Source organism: Protopterus annectens, chromosome 10.part0 (assembly GCF_019279795.1).
Source record: "Protopterus annectens isolate FY-2018-M chromosome 10.part0, PAN1.0, whole genome shotgun sequence".
Lineage (NCBI taxonomy): Eukaryota > Metazoa > Chordata > Ceratodontiformes > Protopteridae > Protopterus > Protopterus annectens.
The window spans coordinates 204,524,578-204,539,254 of NC_056744.1; the positions used below are offsets into that span (position 1 = coordinate 204,524,578).

The following is a 14,677-nucleotide window of genomic DNA, read 5'->3' on the forward strand; positions in this document are numbered from 1 at the left end:
TTCTTTTATTCTATTTTATTCCATCAAGCATAGCAAATGTTACCAAAGTTTTAATACATTCAAAACGTTATGTCAGAGAACTCAATTTACATTACATTTTGAATGACATAGAATCTTTTGGCAAAAATAATTCTTTAGTCCAAAGAAAAAGTGTTTAAATCCTGCATCACATCATACTCTACAAGTGTTTAATGATACTTGAGAGAAAGATCTCTGTGATAAACTAGGAAATAAAAGTTGTGTCAATTTTTATAATTTAACACCTCAAGAAATATCTGCCCTTTGGAGCTTGTCTAACAATAAGAAAATTTGTATAATGAAAGGAGATAAGGGGAATCATGTTATTGTTATGAATACTAATGATTATGTTTAAACAATGTTTGATTTACTGTCTGATGAAAATTGTTATATTGGTTACATCTACTTTCATTCATTTCAAAAGTTGATAATTCTTTATTTAATTTGCTTTGACAGGATGATATTGATTTTAGTTTATATGAATTCTTTAAAGTAGATTTTCCAAAGATAGCTAGAGTATTTGGAATTCCTAAGATTCATAAAAATAGACTTAAGCCACCATTTAGGCCAGTGGTAGCAGCTATTTTTTATAAAATTGAACCACTTTGCATATACTTAGATAAAGTGTTGAACCCAATAGTGCAGAAATCTGAGTTTTATTTGATGGACTCATGGCACTTGCTTGAATAACTCCATGATTACACATTTAATGAAATTACAGGGGTTTTAGTGACTTTAGATATAGTGTCACTCTATACAAGTATAAACCAAGAATTAGGAATGGTATATAGAAGAAGTTATTGAACTAAATGTATTGATTTCTGCAACAGATGCATCAATGTATTATGCTTTTTGTTAGAGCTCATATTGAAAAATATTTTTTTTGTTTTTCAAGGAAGGTTTTTCAAGCAGATACAAGGAGTAGCCATGGATGCCCATGTGGCACCTGCTTTTGTAAATTTAGTTTTGGCCTGGTGGGAGCAAGATGTCTTAAAACCCCACAGGATGTTTAAGAAGGTTGTTTTTTTTATAAAGGATTTATTAATGATTTAACACTCCACTGGATTGGAACTACAGCACAGTATGGGGAGTTTTTTTAATGCTTTAAACACAAGCGCCACCTTTTTGCCATTGACTTTGGATGACAAGGGGAACATAATTAATTTTTGGATTTAACCATTGAACTTGACAGCAGCAAAAGAGAATTTTGTAGTAAAGTCTACAAAAAAGCTGGTTTTGTTAACAGATACTTGTATAGAGCTATTCAGCATCTCATGCATATTAAAAAGAATGCAATAAAAGTTCAGTTTATTAGACTGAGTAGACTTAATATTGAAAATGAGATTTTTGTTGCAGATGCTAATATTATAGCAATAATGTTTGTAGATAGAGGTTACACAGCAGACTTTGTAAATAAAATGCTGAGAGAAGTCATCAAGTTGAGGTGTACCATGTTTATACCCATTTTAAAGAGAAAGGATTAAGAACAATGACAAAGACAAAGTGAATTTGACAATTCAGGCAATGGAGTTAATAATACATTTTATAAGGCTTTCCCCATCCCTATTTCAGTCGATATGGAAAGTATAAGAGAAATATTAACATGTAATTGAAGAATTATACAAGGCAACAAAGATCTAGCCAAAATCTTAGGCAATAGACCTTTTTTTACTTATAAAGATGGGAATAATTTGAAATCTTTCTTTGAGACAAAAAAAAGGACTATAGTGCATGTCAACAATACAGGGACTTACACATATAATAAGTGTAAATATTGTAGGTTTATAAGCAATTCTTCAAATATGTTTGTTAAGGGCATTAATGGACAAATTTGGGCTAATGGCAAATTTAATTGTAATTCCAGTGGAGTAGAGTATATTGCCACCTGCAAAACATGTAGAAATTACTACGTGGGGAAAACTAGTAGAAAATCATGGAAAAGAATATATGAACATACCTTTGTTATCACAAAAGGAGATTTAAGTAATTCTTTGGAAAAACATTTGAAGGCTTGTAATGACTTTAAGAAGTTTTAACTTTTTTGTTATTGATCATGTCAACAGTGGAGTTTTTGTGGGAAATAGTAATTTGTACCTAGAAAGTAAGGAAGCAGAGTGGCAGATAAGACCATCTGCAGCTAAACCCTCTGGATTAAATGAATATATCAGTATTAATGCTTTCTTTTGGCTCAAAGATTAGAATTGTTAAGTAATAAACAATGCGTTTATGTTTTAATATCAATGTATTTAAAGAGTTGTTTTCACTGAATGTTATAAAGTGGTTTTAGAGTGATGTCTGATATGTATTGATGTCTTAGTGCACTGTATCTTTAAAAAGTGAATGCTTTTAACAGTTTTGATTGTATGTGGATTTTTAATGAATATTTCAAATTGTGTGATAACTCAGTAATGTATTTATGTAATGAAGTGGTATGGTTGAATGTTTCTGAAGAAGTTCTACATATTAAAAGGAATGAAAGTGCTCAAATTTTGTTGCCGTACTTATTTCTCATTGTGATTCCACTCTACGAATGTTTTTGGTGTTTGCTAGTGCTGTCACTAATAGAACCTATTGTGATCCACAACAAGTTGTCTTTATTATTCCACCTCCTTGTACAGTCACCAAAGATGCCTACTCTCATGGGTGGTGGGTTCATTTTGAGGGGAAGATGGTCTGAGGGACTAGGTATTAAATACAGGCTAATCTTTACATCAATATCCTGGAGATGAGAGTAGACCTCCTAGCACTGCAGAAATTTCAGAACCTTCTACCTCCAGGAGTGATCTCCATGCAGACAGACAGAGAATATGTCCATAGTTTGTATCTGGAAAGAAATCTTCTCCCTTTTGCTGAGAGGCCATGAGGATTTGGAACTGGGTGATCTGTTTGCATCATTTTCTGATCACGGTGCATATTCTGGGGAGGATCAACAACCTAGCAGACATGCCAGCAGATCCATCTTGATGCCTCACAAGTGGTTTCTCAACACAGCAGTAACAATTATGATATTCAGCCTCTGTAGTTAGTAGTCTTGTGATCTGTATGCACCCAACACCAAATTCAGCAGCTACTTTGCCTTGATCCTTCTGACAGTCTCTGAGTGATGCTGTAGTTGTGCAGTGGTCTACCAGACTTCTCTGTGCTTTTCCACTATTTCCCCCTGATGTCCAAATTCTTATTGAAAGTGACAGCATGGATAGCCACTGTGATCGTCATTGCCCTGTGTTGGCCACAGCAAATTTGGCTTCCCTTGTTAAAGCCATACCTGACAAAGCAGCCATGGCTTGAAGATCCCTCCCAGATCATCTGTCTCATCCATTCAGACAGCCTCATCCAGACTTGCCCAAACTCAGATTGTCCACTTTGTGGCAAATGTCATCAGTAAATGAGAGTAATATTGCTTAATTAACTAAAGCTGAAAACCATAATTTGCAGGACTTCCAAGATGGCTGCACATTGAGTGACAACTTAATTCTCACTCTCTCAGTGTGAAAACAGAAACTCATCAGAGACGGACAGTAGACTTGTGTCTATGGGCAAATTTCATTAAGTGACTAGTAAGTGTTCTATCTGGATGCCAGGAAAAAAGAAATACAGATTGACCATTTTGTTTTTCCACTTTGTTTTTCCACTTACCTTAATGGCCAAAGAAAATCCATCACTATCTCAAAGTATCATTCTTATACTTTCTGCATTCCTCCCACCCCTAAAAAAAAATCCACTTCAAGATTATACGGATGTAAATGGAAACTTTTTTTTATTTGGACAGCTGGTCAAGGCATTGACCTTTTTATCTTCTGTTGTTGAAATCCTCCAGTTTCTTTCATATTTATTTGATTCAGGTCCCAGTTGCTCTAATATCAAAGTTCAAATGGCATCCATATCCATCTATTATAATTGCTTTGACTCACATTCCATAAATTCTGTAACCCCCTTTTTAAAAGAGCATTCCTACTGCAACCACCATTTAAACAACAGGTTCCTCATTGGGACCTTAATTTTGTTTTGTCATAGCTAAAATTCCTGTCTTGGAAAACCTGTTTTTGATGGCAGTTACTTCTGCAAGAATAATTTCAGAATTATTGGCCATCTCTTCCACTCCACCTTAACTAATAGGTTCATAGATGTATATTAAGCTAATGACAACTTTGACCTTTATAAGGCTAGCCATGCAAACCAAATGTATCCCATGAGTTATTATGCCTTAGATCTTATTTTAAGAGGTTTATGTTAGTTAGGGCATGATTTAATGGTTGCCTCTGTCCATCGGAGAAAGACCAAAGGTGAACTTCCAATTTCCTGTCCACTGTTCTAGGTTGCGTTTGAATAGGGTTAGGGAAGGGCCCTGCATCACGTGGATGGGAAGCCTATTCCACAGAATGGGAATTCTCTGAAATATATACCTGTCCCTCCAACATGCCTTATTTAAATCAGAGGCAAATATGAATCATTTTATCAAATAGTTGTGGTGCTCTTCATTTTGTAGATGCGCAAAATATCCATCAGCATGTGACCCAAGGGTGCCTTATATGCCAGGCATAAATATTCTCTCAGTAGTTTGTAGGAAACAAAGAAGAGAGTTAAGGCTTTGAGGTGATCTGTTTAGGACATTTTGTTATGCCCTGAATTCTATTTTTGAGGAACTCTGTGGATGTTCCAGTTGCTGCATGTGACCGGTCAGTTACTGTGCATTCAGAAAGGGCATTATACTCAATGATGGGTCTAATGATAGTTGAGTACAGTGGCACAATGAATTTCCTGGATCTAGATGCCATGCCCTTACTTATACATTGAGTGGCATAGAATATTTTTCTTTTTACAACCTAAGGTGCATGTTTGTCAAAAGCTAGATAACTGTCTACATGTGTCCCCAAATCCCTGACTACTGTGTCTACTTTTAGGAGTGTTTTATCAATGAGGTAGTTTCCCTGGGTGGCTGACATATTAAAAGGTGCTGTTATGGGTTTCTTGGTATTGAGTTTTAAGCCTTAAGTTTGACACCAGTCATTTGTCTGTGTTAGACATTCCTGTAAGATGTTAGTGTCTTGCAAGTTTCTATGATTGCTCCTAACTTACAATCATTGCAAACTTGGTAAGCCAGTGGTCCTTGACATTGGCCTTGACTTCTGAAAAATAGATACCAAAGAAGAGCAAATGCAGTACAGTGCCCTGGGGAATGCCTCTGGTGACTGGCCTCTTTGTGGAGTTGGTCTTGGCAATCCTAATTTCATGGCTCCTATCTGTGAGCCAGCTGGCTATCCAGAGAATTAAATAGGGTTTATGCATAATTTTATGACTTTACTTACAATACCCAAGTGGGATATTATATCAAATATCTTATTTATTTATTTATTTATTTATTTATTTTAATATTATTTTTTTTATTTGACATTTGTCTACCAGGAAAGTCATGATTGGATACAAGTCCCATTTTCAGCAGAGACTAAGGGAGAAAAGATACTTACATTTTAGAATTATATAATCAAAAATTAAACAGTGTAGTTCAAAACAGCTAGAAAAGAAGCAAACATATACAACATATTACATTTTTAGAATTACATAGTTAAAAAAGGTTAAACAATATAGCTAAAAACATGCAAGAAAAGAAGCAAATGTATGCAAAATAATTTTTTAAGGATAAGAAATGATATATTAAGTAAAGGTCATAGAATAGCAGTAATGTAAACTTAGTGAAAAAAAGTAAAAATAGACAAAGTGGCAAATAGTGTGAAGGAAAGTATGTTTGAATCGATGATGATAATATAGGAAGAGGATACAGGAAGTGGTAAGGACATTTATATTAAGGTGAGAACAGTAGTAGGGTACAGGAAGTGGTAAGGACATTTACTGTAAGGTAAAAACAGTAATAGTAGTGGATTAGCCAGGAGAGATACTTGTAGCTAAGTCAAGGTAAGCAGTATGGCCTGTTTTGTCCTCATCCACTGCCTTCTATAATGCAATACAACATGACAAAAATTAATGACTCAGGACAATGATTGTTTTCAGAGGAAAAGAGATAGAATAGTTATAAAGCAGTATAAGATACTCAGTGTGTAAAAAGAAGCTGGGATATGGAAGGGGTATTAATAAGAGTGGACAATATTACAATTATGAAGAGACAGGAGAGTAAGCAGACACTGTTAAAGGGAAGATTGTTGAAGTAGTTTGCAGACAGGGATAATAAAGGACAAACAGCATCATTAGAGGGGAGGACTGAAGTTAAAGGAAATAAAAGGTAGATATAATATATGAATAGTTGTAGAGGAAAGGAAATAGACATAATGGTGAGTTTAGCCAGGTGAGCTGGAAGAAGAGCAGTGCCAGGAATTAAATAGCTTGATTCTGTAGCAAATGGGAGAAAATATTAGCCTAATAGTAGCACTAATAGGAAGGGAGCTCCGCAATTTAGATGCATAGGTAGTATATAGGGAGTCACCAAAGGTATTGTATGGTTTTTGATCTGAAGTAGATTTGTGTCTGATGAACAAAGGGACCTTGAGGGTGTGTACCATTATATGAGTGGTGTTGAGGGACAAGCATTTGTCAGGAAAGAAGATTATTCTATGTGCCATTTTTTAGCTGTGCATAGGTAATTTTTATTTTGCAAATTTCACCCAGAATTAAGTGCTAATGAGTAATGAGTTGTGTTAGACAATCTGGGGGGAAATTTGACAATTTTGTTGTAGCAGTGTTGCAGTTTTTGGCTTGAAGTTAAGTTAATGTTTTAAGGATTGGTGAGACATACAATAAGCTTGATAGGATGCTGTAGTTATTGTGCATGATTGTGAACTAAGATAGATACAAGCTCAGTAAAGGAGGCTTAATTTATAGTGAATATTTCTCACCAAGTATTGAATACTTAAGCAGATTATCTAGGATGACCCCTGACAAGTAGCTTGGTATATGATGCATTTTTTTGTTGAACATTTTGACAGGAGAGGATAGTAGTGCTGGAGTTTTTGTCTGAGTAGGATCTAGGAGTAAAGAGTTTTATTTTAGCTTTATTGGGGTTTAGGAGTAGTTTTGAGTAAGACAGATAGGTTTTTATAGAGATGAATGATTCATGAGTGATAGTTTGTAGTAAGGGTAAGAAGGATGAATGATTCATCAGAGCATGCTGACAACTATGCTCAACAGTACACCAGTGCAGTATACAAGCACCTGTACAACTTGATGGACTCAGCCATACCCACCAAAACAAAAACCTGCTCCTCAAGGAAACACAAACCTAGCTGGTGGACATCTTCTATCAACAGGCTTTACAACAAAAGGAAGAAACTGTTGTCTAAGAGTAAAAGGTGCAAATTCCCAATTAGAAAAACTCCCTCCTTAGCTTCAACAAGCAAATTAGATCACTAGTGAACACCTCCAAATCCAATTGTGAATCAAAACTAGCCTCCAAAACAAAGGGTAACCACAATGCCTTTTTCAGTTACATCAGTAACTTCCATGGCAAAGCCCAGGTCTGTTCCAAATTAGTTCTTAAAGGTACCACTTACACTGATCCTGTTGACCTAGCCAACCTGCTAGCAGATAGGTTCAGCACAAACTTCAATCCCCTATCCCCCAAAAAGGCCCATTTGACACCCCCAGTACTTGTCCTGCACTTCACATCTCCATAGATCAAGTGTTAAAGGTCGTATCCAAGGCAAAGAACACAGCTTCCATGGGAGCTGATAGTATCCCAGGCTGTATTCGGCATCATCTCCAGCAAGAGCTAGCCTCGCCATTGAGGACCCTATTCAACCACAGTCTATGTATAGGCTTCATTACAGCAGAGTGGAGACCTGCCATTGTCATCCCCTTGCACGAAGGTGGTACCTTTACTGACCCTGGAAACTATCACCCCATTAGCTTGACAAGTCTGATATGTAAGGCCATGAAATGTGTTATTATGGACCTCATAAACAAGGACATAGGTAATCTCCAAGCACTTGATCCCACCCAGATTGGAGTCATAAAGGGCAGATCTTGCCTGTTGAACCTGGCTGACTTTTTTGAGACTGTTACCAAGCCCTGGATGATGGAAAGTCAATACATATGCTTACCTTGACTTGGCCAAAGCCTATGACACAATCCCCCACTCAGGCATCATCAAAAGCTAACACAACTTGGTGTAAATTCCTATCTCATCAGGTGGGTGGCCAACTGGCTCACCGATAGATAGAACCCACAAGGTCAAAATAGGTGCCTCTACCTCTGGCAGCAGACCTGTCACTAGTGGTGTTCCTCAAAGATCTGTCCTGGAACCACTATTGTTTGGCATCTACTTCTCAGAGGTCCAGGCAAAGACAAAAGGCCTGTGACTGACCATGTTTGTAGACAACTGTAAGTTGGGTGCTGTCATTAACTCCCCAAATAATGTTAACATACTACAAGAGGGTCTCACAGCAGCAAATGACTGGTGCCAAAGACATGGCCTGAAGTTAAACACAAAAAATTTATTATCATACCATATGGCAAAAACACAGCCTTTACTGTTTACCATATCAATGGCAACCCCCAAAGCAAACAACCTGTGGTGAGAGACCTGGGTGTACAGGTTGACAACAATCTCACATTCGACCATCATGTAGCAGCAGTGGTCAGAAAAGTATTTTACTTGGTTCATCTCATAAGTAAAGGGATTGCATCCAGAAAAAAGGAGGTTATTACCTCTCTGTACTCCTCCCTCATTAGGCAAATAATTGAGTGCAATGCCCTGTTTGGTATGTACCTCTCCTAACACCTGCACCAACTAGAAAGGCCACAGAAATACCTCACAAAAATAATTCATGGTCTCTAACACCTGTCCTATGTGGACAGGCTCAAATCACTATCACTCTACTCACTATCATACAGATTGCTCAGAGGCGATCTGTGTCTCACCTAAAAGCCAATCTAGGACCAGCCCTACTAGATATGCTCCATATCTGTAAGTCTAACTCCTCACACATTACCCGATCGAAAGGCCTAAATCTAATATGCAGCATTAACAAAACCTGCTGGAGAGACCACAAATTTGTCCCAGGGGTTCTACCTGTGTCTCTCATTGACAGGAGCAACAGATCCTGATTAAGGTTTCTTCTTTGGGGATAAACTCTTGCTAGACTTGTAAGGTCCCCAGGGCCATTAGCCTCGTAACCATCTATGATCTGATGATCCTATGAGTGATAGTTTATAGTGAGGGTAGGAAGGATGAATGATTTATGAGTAATGCTTTGTAGTGAGGGTAGGAAGGATGAATTATTTATGAGTGATGATTTGTCGTGAAGGTAGGAAAGATGAATGATTCACGAGTGATGTTTTGTAGTTAGGGTAGGAAGGATGAATTATTCAGGGGTGATGGTTTGTAGTAAGGGTAGGAAGGATGAATTATGTATGGGTGATGGTTTGTAGTGAGGGTAGGAAGGATGAATGATTTACGGGTGATGTTTGTAGTAAGGGTAGGAAGGATGAATGATTCACAAGTGATGGTTTGTAGTGAGGGTGCAAAGGATGAATGATTCATGGGTGATGGTTTGTAGTGAGGGTAGGAAGGATGAATGATTCACAGGTGATGGTTTGTAGTGAGGGTAGGAAGGATGAATGATTCACAAGTGATGGTTTGTCATGACGGTAGGAAGGATGAATGATTCACGGGTGATGGTTTGTTGTGAGGGTACAAAGGATGAATGATTCATGGCTGATGGTTTGTAGTAAGGGTAGGAAGGATGAATGATTCACAAGTGATGGTTTGTTGTGACAGTAGGAATGATGAATGATTCATGAATGATTGTTTGTAGTGAGAATGGGAAGGATGAATGATTCATGAGTGATGGTTTGTAGTAAGGGTAGGAAGGATAAATGATTCACGGGTGATGGTTTGTAGTGAGGGTACAAAGAATGAATGATTCATGAGTGATGGTTTGTAGTGAGGGTAGGAAGGATGAATGGTTCATGAGTGATGGTAAGCAGGATGAGTGATTCATGAGCGATGGTTTGTAGTGAGGGTAGGAAGGATGATGAGTATATTAGGGTATTGTCCTCATATGGAATTAATTAATATTGTGTGAACAGAGGCAGGAGGAGGATTTTTAATGAAAAGGTTAAACAATAAAGGTCCAAGAATGGATCCTTGTGGTATGCCAGTAGGTACTAGTATGTATGTAGTAAAGGCTGATAGCCATTTGACTGCTTGTGAGCAATTGCTGAGATAGTTGGTGAACCAGCTGTTTGAAATATTGAAGAAATGTAGTGAATGAAGAGTACACAGTAATTGTGGTGGGGAGACAGTTTCAAAAGCTTTGGAAAGCTCAAGGAAGATTATGGATACAAGTTTATTTTCATTTCTCTATAGGTAAACAATATTAAGGAAGTACATTTGGGCTGTGGTGGTGCTATGCTTAGGACAAAATCCATGCTTGCTGTATGACAGGAGACTGTTGGACTACAGGTATTGAAGAACCTGAATATAGACACTCCTTTCAACAAGTATGAGAGAACTGCAATGGGATGGAACTTTGTCATTTCTGTGGAAGTACCAAATAAAGGATTAAGATACAGAACAATTAATGTGTATGGGAATGGGGTAGAAAAGAAGAGAAGAGTTGCAGCTAACTTTTGTATTTTACTGGTGGATTGTCAGAGGCTAGAATGGTTGGTTTTAGTTTTCTAATTACCTTTTCTATGCTTTTGGTTGATACTGGGTGTAAAGCAAAAGGCACAGGATTCAATGAAGTATGAGTTGAAAAAGAAGGAGTCTGACTTGCATGTTATTGTGTTAGTGCAGCTACTGTGTCTATGAAATGAGAGTGGATTTACTTGCTATTTCTTTGTTGGTGAGATTGAGAAAGGAATTGGGATGAGAGCATGAGAGCATTTTTTTTGGTTTTAAGAAGCTGTCTACGGAGGACAGAAAGGACTTTGTGCTAGTGTTTTGTGGAGAGAGTTGTAGTAGCCCCTGTTGCCAACTAAGATAAATGTTTAGAAAGGTTGCATAGTTGTCTGTATCATGAGGCTTGTGTTTTTCTGTCTGTGCCATGTCTTCCAAGCTTTATTTCCTCTGAATTAGTTATTTTGTTTTTGATTTTAGCCAAGATGCAGTATTAGATCTAATCCTGTTTGTTCTGTCAGCAAGTGAACTAAGAATGTTGTGGATTGAGTCTGGCTACAGCTTAATCCAATCAGAGATACTTGAGTGATGACCAATCAGATTATGTTAGGAAAGTAAGGTTCTTTACATTTCTAACTTAGTTAATATTTATACATTTGTGTATCTTGTTTAGATCATTGAGTATATGATCATAGTTCCTTACTAGGCTATTAATCCATGAGGGTCTTTAGAAGCCTAGCCTTGCATTCTTATGAAGTATTAAGCCCTTGTAATTGAAGTGCAAATAACCGAGAGCTGGATAGAACATTGACATGTTACAACTATCCATAAAGGACAAGGGTGCTAAGTCAGGGTGAATTTGCAGTTTCCCATTCATTCATCCAGATTATATTTGAGAAGAGTATAGGAAGTACTTTGTTTTACGTGGAGGGAAAATAATTCCAAAGAAGTGGCATTCTCTGTGATGCATATCTGTTCATCCAGCATGTTCTATTTATGTTGTAGAAGAGTTTAAGGTCCTCTTGAATGGGTGCTTATGTTACCATTGGATTTGTGGCCATGCAGTAAATTTGAAACAATAGGGTATGTTGAGGGTCTGTACAAGTCTGAGATTTCTCCTCAGTAGCCTGTATTATACAGCGTAGAGGAACTAGGCTTTGAGATGGTCAGTATAGTTTTTATGATTTAAGCCATTGACTCTGAATACACAGTGGGTCATCAAATTGAAATCGGATGTTGAATTTAGCCAGGTCAACACTTAGTTTTAGTACATTAGCCGTAACATAATCTCTAAATACTGAGGCATTTGCAGATGCTTCTAGCTTCAGTCTTATAGTGAATGTGACTGATTTATAGTCCAATTTGACTAGGGAGGAAGTTACAACAGGTGGTAAACAGAGCTGTCCCATGCTGGTGAGAACCAAGTCAAAGATTTTATTTCCCCTCGGTCAGATGCAGACAAACTGGTCCAGAGAGTTTGTATTTATGAAGAACATAAATTTCTGGACATATATATTATGGGATTTATAAGTCTCACAGTTGATGGGAATTTGAAGTTCCCTAGGAGAATGGTGTTTTGTCTAATGCATAGAGAATCCATACAGGTCAAGTAGGCGGTATGGGTTAAGGGGTCATGCTGAGGGTCCTATAGTTAGCTATGATATGATTTGGTGTTTTGTAATGGTACATTGGACATGATATAGTTCCAGGTCTTTTTTTTTGACACTGCCACCTTTAGTGCCTTTGTGAATGGTAGTGGGTCTGAACGAGTACAAGATGTTGATACTCTGCACTGATGAGGTGCGCTCAATTGTCTTCAACCACATCTCCATGACAATGCATATATCAGTGCATTCCAGGATAAGCAGTGCCTGTAGGAGTGAAGTTTATGCTGAGGCTTATAGCACTAAGCATCAATACCTTTATGTTATCCATTTTCTGTTTTGTTAAATTGGAAGCTTTTGAAGAATGATATTGCTTAAACAAGGCACTATATGAGTGGACAAAGTTTTAGTCAATATATGAAAGCCTTGGGAAGATAGGTGCAGGTCATTCCTGGAAAAGCATTTAGGAATGTCTAAGAGCTCCTCCCAGTCTGATAATATTGGATTCCCAAATTCATATCTTTTTTACCATTAGTACACTTAGTCAGGTGTATAGAATTCTTAGCTGCTTCAGTGTCAGAGACCGGCTTAAAATGAAAGTTTATTTGGTAGATAAGTACCCCATTTTGGACATTCCTTTAGTTTTTTTTTACATAAAAAATGGTATTGAATTGAAGCTTATGTCTGTCAGGAAAGAGATATTCACATGTGGAAGGCAGATACCTTATGAGGATACCTACATGTCCTGTGTTTTATGAGAGTCACAACATCTGGTCCTATTATATCTGCTTATCTTTTACTCCAAAAACCATTGCAAATAGACTCAATTCCTTTAGACATTTTTTATTGAAAACCATTGTCTAAAAGCTTTGGCACATGCAGCCATAGCTTTTGACTCCTCTTTCATAGATCTCTTTTCTCAGTTAAAGAAAAGGATAAAAATCTGAGATGGATTTGCTCCATGAAGCAAATTTGGAGCCCCTGGATTATCAGTGTGATTTATCTAGTTGTTATGGCAATGGTCCATGGGAATCTGCTAAAGAACAGAAACACTGCACATCCAGTCAGATAAGACTTCAGGCACCCTTAGCGGAGAAGAGAGAACCTCATGATTTTTTCTTACTGAGGGTCAGGGAAGAGTTCTTCAAGTCAGAGAATATGTTGCTGGGTCATTAATGAAGGTCTAAACATCTGAGTCAACTAAGACTATCAGACTAGGGACTTCAAAAATGAAATCCCAGAAGACCAAACCTTTGCCCCACCTTCTACTTCTCCATTTTGAAGAGTTCACCAGAAGACTGATTCAACTTTGCCCAGGGACATTTCAAGGCATTGTGGTCTTTTCAGTTTTCCCCTCCAGTGTCTACCCAGGCTAAGATGAAGAGATCCTTTTCTTTGCCCTGAAGAGGAAATAGTTTATCACTGTGAAGAGCAAGGCCTTGACTATGCTCCACAGTTCTCTTCTCCCATTTCCTATGAATTGGATTTCGAGAGCACTCTATACTCTGACTCTCCTAATGATGGCATTTCTTTCTAGGAAACCATGTCTAAGATGAAATAGTTCATCAGATGGGACAGAAGAAATATTTCAGAGGTACAGAACAGGTATTATAGCTTGCTTATCATGGATTCTGCAAAGCCCTTAGCTATTCCTTTAATTATGAGTGCTTTGCAGGATGCTTTTATTGCTGCTTATTTTCCCCAACTTATGTCTTCGCCGTTCGATCTATAAAGCATTCCAATGCCTAGCTCCAGTTACTGCTTTCTACAAACTTCAAGGAATATACATTTACCTCTAGCTGGACAAAAGCTTTATTCTAGCTGTTTCTGCCCAAGACACCCTAGCATAACTCCACCTTGTGAATCTATTCTGTAGTCTAGCTTTCAGGACAAACCAGTAAAAGTTTTATCTGGACCTGTCTCACAGATTAATCTTTCTAGCATGCCAACTGAACACCTCACTGATCGTAGCCTACCTCCTTCAGAGAAAGTTTCCTTCTATCATCAATAATTCTTAAATCTGAATCAGTTGTGGACATCAGGACTCCTATTAGTCTTAACAGACAACACCACATTTGTGTGTTATATAAACAAACAAGGGGGAAACAATGTTCCACCCCTTGTGCAGACAAGCCATGGTAGCCTGAGAGCTGGCAACTCAGCACAGTCTTGTATTAGCGGCAACCCACACTTTGTAAGAGCAATACAAAATTGTAGACTCACTGAGCTGATCCAGGATAGATCCTCATAGATTCATAGATCGTTACTAGGCTAATGACCCGAGGAGTCTTCCTAAGCCTAGCTGTTTTCCAGAAAGAATAATGATGCCATGTATCCAAACAGGACATTGAGGGCCAGGCATGTGTAAGCTACCTCTGTCCATAAGGGACACGGGGGCCAGGCCCAGTGTAAATTCCTTATTCCTTATCAGCTGGTCTAGGTTGCACTTGAATTGGGTAATAGATGAACTCACCTTTACATG

At 37.8% G+C, this 14,677-nt stretch overlaps 1 protein-coding gene across 1 annotated transcript in view; it reads left to right on the forward strand.

Moving 5' to 3' along the window:
• The window catches only part of LOC122814124 (cholesterol transporter ABCA5-like), a 951,316-nt gene that overhangs the window by 839,460 nt on the left and 97,179 nt on the right, over positions 1 to 14,677 (forward strand). The window lies entirely within an intron of this gene.